This window comes from Clavelina lepadiformis, chromosome 8 (genome assembly GCF_947623445.1).
Source record: "Clavelina lepadiformis chromosome 8, kaClaLepa1.1, whole genome shotgun sequence".
Lineage (NCBI taxonomy): Eukaryota > Metazoa > Chordata > Ascidiacea > Aplousobranchia > Clavelinidae > Clavelina > Clavelina lepadiformis.
The window spans coordinates 13,603,339-13,609,748 of NC_135247.1; positions in this window are offsets into that span (position 1 = coordinate 13,603,339).

Below are 6,410 nucleotides of genomic sequence, written 5' to 3' on the forward strand. Positions count from 1 at the left end.
AAACATGTACATAAGTCCACATGTAGTGGAATAAACAAGTTTCTAAAATATCAGAGAATTGAAAAGCCTATATGAATAGAGTAAGGAACTTTCATACAGAAGCCAGGAAGATCATTCTTGCATGCACAGCTTTCTCCAAGAGTTAAACAATTCCAAATGAGGAAAGCAACGAATGAGTTTTCTTACAGCACCACCACTTTGTTTGCTTGTAATTATTTTTACTGCACAGACAAAAGATGCTGTATGGTATCATAATATTCTAGCCCTGGAACTTATTCAAAAAATGAACTTAGACAGCCTTCTATCATGTGACTACCAGCAGGGTCCCCGGAACCCATCTTATTTGCTGCCACTCTTACATACAAATGGCACTTTTTTCAAAACTTAATTTAGCTAATGCAGTTGTTTCAACGCAAACTAACCCAACCCATTTCATGCACAAATGTTGATCAAATACTTCATGCCTTACAGCGATGTTTCTCAAAGTTATGAAGCCCATGAAAAAATATGTTTTGAGCAGCTTAAAGAATTTAATTCACAAAAATCCCATTGAACTTACTGGAAACAATTACAGTTCCCTCAAATATTGCGTTTTCCTAAGGTCATACTCAGGCTAAGCTTCCTAATGAACAATGAATGGTGCATCATAGCATTGTTGCATCCTAAATGTTTATTTTTCAAACTTATTACACAAGAGATTTCTGCAGATTAGAATCTTTTAGATTTCAATTTTGATTCATTAATTATAAAAGGTGTGCATTTCATTAATACATTACTACTAACGTATTGTTATTAAAAAGTTATAAATTGTAATAAACTAAAGAAAACATTTTAGTGGGTAAAGAGAAAGGCAGGAAGAAACCCAGGAGATCTCTCATGAAGCCCATTTTGAGAAATGCTGCTGTAGCGGCCGTTGGGTGTTTTGTTTGTTTGTCGCTGGATGGCGCTCTCACAATGCTCCCAGCACATGTTTATTTAACCACTGTTAGTTCGTTTACCGACCTCCTTTTTCGTTTTGCACTGTCTGAGCGCAGGACATCAGTTCGATTAAAGACTTGAAGTAAGAAGGTCGTGCTTGTTTTTTCTTTAATATATGAGCGAAGGTAACAGACAACGGAGTAGCAGCCTTCTGAAGCAGGAGTCAGCAACAGATCAACAACGCAGCATCGTGATAGCAACGCAACAACGTGCTAGCGCTACCTTCGCCATACTGCATTGAAGGGTTAGCAGACCAGAACCACCTATTCCGTTTTTTTTGTGGTGGTTGGTACCATGTTACCACAACGCCATGGAACAGTCACTTTAATTTCTTTGCCGGGTTTTTAAAATTCTTTTTCGTTAATTAGCATTAATTATATTGCCTTTTACTTCTGTCCACTGTGTCACATTTTATTCATATGGTAATTTTTTGTTAAGCTCATGGGCTATTCAATACAGTTTTATTTTTCTACATGTTGGCCGATCTGTTTCCGCGTAGGTGCTACCGAGAACGGCACGCAACCTCGAGAAAAGTCAGATGACTAGTTTTTTTCGGTAAACTACGTCAATCGACAGGGACGGCCACACTTTTTCCATGTATTAGTGCATGATACTTTCTTAACTAATGCTACTTGTGTCTCCAACGTTCATGTCAAAAACGAAAAACAAATAAATAAGTCTGTCACAGTGCTACTGTTTCTCTGGAAAATTGTACAAAGCTGTTTTTCATGATATCCATTTAACCTAATTAAAAGTTACAACAGAATAGCCAACACTAAACCTATAATTTATGTAATAGCTTAAGTTTTAGTATAATTTAGAAAAGCTAATGAAGTTAACTCACGCCATCAGACTTGGATTAGGCATTCCAGGATCTGCTCCCCGTCTCATGCCTAAAAAAATCAGTTAAAAAACATAATTTAATTAACATTGGATTAAACTACCAACTTTAACTGCTGTGGTTCTCCAAAAACAACAGGCTTTCTGCGCTTTTTTTCAAATAAAATCCTAACCTCATAACAGGATGGAAGGCAGAAGCCTGCCAATATGGTGCCTTCCATCCGATTTTCAGAGATTCAGCTTTTAAACGATAACATTAAAACTTGTTTGCTAAAATAAAAACATTTTAAAACATCTATATGGTACTGGGTCATTCTAAATGCGCATGCAATTCAATCTTTCTCAATTTCTGTTATAAATGCTAAGTTGAAATTATTCAAGAATATGAACTTCAAAGTACATTGACTACAAATAATTTTCAAATTTGTCCACAAACCAAAGGGCAAGTTAATATGATTGTATTATAAGAAGTAAATGCCATTCTTCTGCAATAAATAAATGAATGCATCTGCAATTGAATATACAAAACTGCATTTGGAGCCACCACCCAAGAATAGGCCCTGAAGAGGACTGTTTATGAACCAAAAACTGATAAACCTAGTTTGATTTATAGAGAACACAGTATTGTTAGTGTAAGTTATGGTATAAGCACTTAACCTATTGTATTTATTAGGTTATATTCTGCATTTTTTAAATTTTCCTACAGGACACCAGAAAACTAACTAGAGACAACTTTTATTTTTGGAACATAAACCACTCACTGTCAATGACTCTCGTATCCCAATGCATGCCCAAGAAAAAAACTGTAATCTCAGGTAAATGGTTAATCATATTTTCCAGGTTAATTTGAGAAATGATTAAAATAGTAGCTTTTGTCGAGCTGACAACAGTTTTCCTCACCATGGCAAGCAAAATATTAATATTATTATTTCCTCCACAGATGAGCAGCGTCATTAGTCCACTTGTGATATTAGTGCATGGAGACAATCTTGTGGTACAAGTGACGGCGTAGCGCAACATGTTGTTCACGAAGCTAAAAGACATTTCTGTTTCCTTACTTGGGCGACAGTTATAGGTCAGCTGGTCAGCATTTCAGGCGCCAAAAAGCAATGTTTATTCATAGGTTGCAATCGGTGTCCTAACTTGGCAACCTCTTACTAGAATCACCACACAAAAAATACCGACACATGTTGCTTTGCTTTCTTTGATAGAAATTCTTGTTCTTGCTGAAGTGACAATGCCTCTCACTGATCACACGTTAAACAAAGGCTAGACCGCTAGACTGTAAAGTATAGCAGGAGCACACACAAGAATTTTTTATCAAAACAGTATTGAAAACTGACATGCTAGCTGGCTGAAGCAGTTACGCGAGATATCAGTGCATAGTAATATCAGCATGCTTTTTTAACAGTGGTTTCAGTACAAGATTTCTTTCTTTTTATCTTAATTGTTTTGTTTCCTCAAAAACCACTGCATATTTCTTTACGTTCACTGCAGATTGATGGGAATGTTAATTTCACAATACGTTGCTGTTCTAGCAATATGCAATACCTTTGGAAATTTATACAGTAAAGCAACTTTACATACAATGTGCATGAGGAAAAAAAGATACAAGCGAAAATGGAAACGAGAGAGAGAAAAACATAAACCAATGTTGAAAAAGCGTACCGATATCACTATGAAGCGAAATCACTGATACCAATAACTGGCTAAAATGAGCTGTCTATCTAACAAAAATAAAGTTTCTGTTCTTTTTCTGTTAAAACTTTCTTAAAAATCGCAACATCGCCTGGCATCAGTTTTAAGCCACCCTGACCACCGGCTGCCGACTGTGCTTTGGCAAAGGTGCATATCAGCTGGTTGGGTGCACACCTACTATGAAAGAATTTTGATTTTGCAAACCTGCGATCTTAGTGAACACTGCCATACTGATCAGTTATACGTAACTGCAAGTGGGTTAAAATGGCTGGTCTTGTTGAAAATACATTGTTGCTATCAATCCATCACAAGTTCACAACAAGCTAATAAACCACATTACTGATATGTCAAGCTTTTGTTTTGACCTGACACATGAGCAAGACATAAAAATCCTCAAAAAAACAGTTGTAGCCTATACCAAATACAAGTTTCCCTTAAATATCACAAACCTACCAAGTGTTATTATCAATGGAATCCATCCCCATCTAAATGCATGACGAAACAGTCTCCACAGTGTTTGAGCATGTTTTTTCACAATTGCACTCATAGTTCAACAATACAATAACAGACAAGTTTCTTTTTCTCGATATTGTGTAACAGTAGAGTTTAAGTGGTACCTGCGGCATGTTTGAATGTAGTAATTCAGTTAGTTATTACTTGTAGTTGATTATTTTAAACTTTGCTTGACATGCCAAACAAAATCAGCCTATGTACCACACCAACAATCAATGTTTGCAATTCAAAAAAGAAATAAAGTGGGTTGACAATTTCCATTGTTAAGTATAAGTGATCAAAAAAATCTTGCCACTCAGACAGTAAATCAGAAAGGGTTTATTGTCACGTATATGGATATAATAACCCTTTTTTGAAATTTCGACGGCCACTTTCCTGGGGCCCAGATTTAACCATGTCATGAAACATGAGTCACAAGTCAAATCTAGTGGATGCCAGCCTGGTCATATCCTGTTAAAGATCGAAAAAGCACAGCGCCACGGGTGCCGACCGTTATGTCATTGTTAGTAACTCATTAAGAGCGTGAGAAGTTTAAGATATTTTTGCTATATACACAACACCACAACCATTAAACAGAACATACTGCATATATTCTTATTTTTCACATCAAAGCAAATTAAATAAAAGACAAGTTGTTAACAATGGCTGAAAGAATGGTCAACGTACTGTCGTAGCATAGCACTTTTTCTCGATCTCTAACATGGACAGACCGGCAAGCATAGCACTTTTCGACGAGATCTCGGGGGCGCAGGCCAAAATCTGGGTGACTGGGTCCATGATGGCTAAAATTGGGGAGCACTGGTTACAAAATGGTGCACCAGGTACATTTTGCAGTTTGTTAGGCAAAATTCGGAGCCCATGGGGCTCGATTTTTCAGAGGAAAATGTACAACGTTCGGGTGCAATAAACACAATCTTCAAAATGTCAAGGTTGCAGCTGCCATGCTTCCCACTATGGTAACAACCTAACAGGGCCAGATTGCAGAGTTTGGCATCATAGGCGCATTTAGCCACTCAATACTGCTTTTCATTCAGTGCCACAGTTAAGGTGCATTATTTTGCACTTACGGTTTGGATAGAACTTCTGTGCACTCAATTTTTAATTGATATAAAGATTGAATAAGTCAAACTGTGTACATAACTGTGTAATTGTGCACTTCCATTGTGCCTGAGCAATTTTTTCCCACCGCACTTGGCATTTTTGGTTGTTTGGCGCACCCAAGATCTTGCTGAAAACAACCATACCCTACAGCCTGATAACAAGGTACGACCAGATCGGTATGTACAACCAGGCTGGCTTCCAAGTCAAGTTATATCTCTTTTTAAGACTCAGTAACTAAGTCATTTGTTAAATAAGACTCAAGTAAAGTCAAATCAATTGATACTCAAAACCAAGCAAACAAAAAGCAAAAATACTATTTCTGCCAACCAGAAATGGTGAGGTTTATTACAAAATTTGCACCATACCAGGCTGCAGAGTACAGTACGAGCACACCCAATTTTTTTTTCTAAAATGGCATTGCACACCAGGGCAAACGGGTGTTCCCATGAAAAAAAGGAAACACTGATTTTTTCCCCGATTTCTATCATATAGGGCACAAATATATAGCTTGTCTGTACAAATGCCGAGTAGCCATGGGTCACCAGCATTTTGCTTCTGCACATCTGAAATCTCGGCGAAATGTGCCATACTCAGCAGTCCGGGGACCCTACGCATGCATAGACAATTATATTCATTTTAAGTTGTCCTTTAACGTTTTCTGACCAGTAAATAGAGATTTGTTTTATTTTAACGCTAAATGAACTGACTCGCGCCAAGTTGAGTCATTTCAAAGATTGAATCAACTTAAGTCACTTATGTCCTTTTTTAGAAAGGCATTCAAGTCAAGTAAAGTATTTGGAAAAAATGACTCGAGTCATTACGACTCTGCTGGTCAACTGACAGACAAGGAAAATCTTCGATTCTTGCCAAATATAAGTTATACAGGTGTATATCTGTACATATAGAGTCAACTATAACAGACATAACTGCGTATAGACATAGTTACCTACAACACAATTTAGGGTCTAGTGCAGGTTTTTTTCAACCAGGGGCCACGAGCAGAGGCCATACTAGTGAGCTATAACGTAGTAGCAGGGAAAGACGATGTAAAGCAGTCTCACGGTCTTTAACCTTTGGTTTGCAAATGCACAAGCGCACAACCATTGCTTTTTTCTGTTTATTGTGTATCGTAATATGTTATTGTAGCATAGTTATCGTAATCGGTAGTGTGTATACGCCATAGTCGGTGTATTCACTATTCATCACAAATACCGTAGTTGAAGAGAATGTAGAGGCATGATTTCCTAATGGCAATATTATATCTCCATCTTAGGAATTCC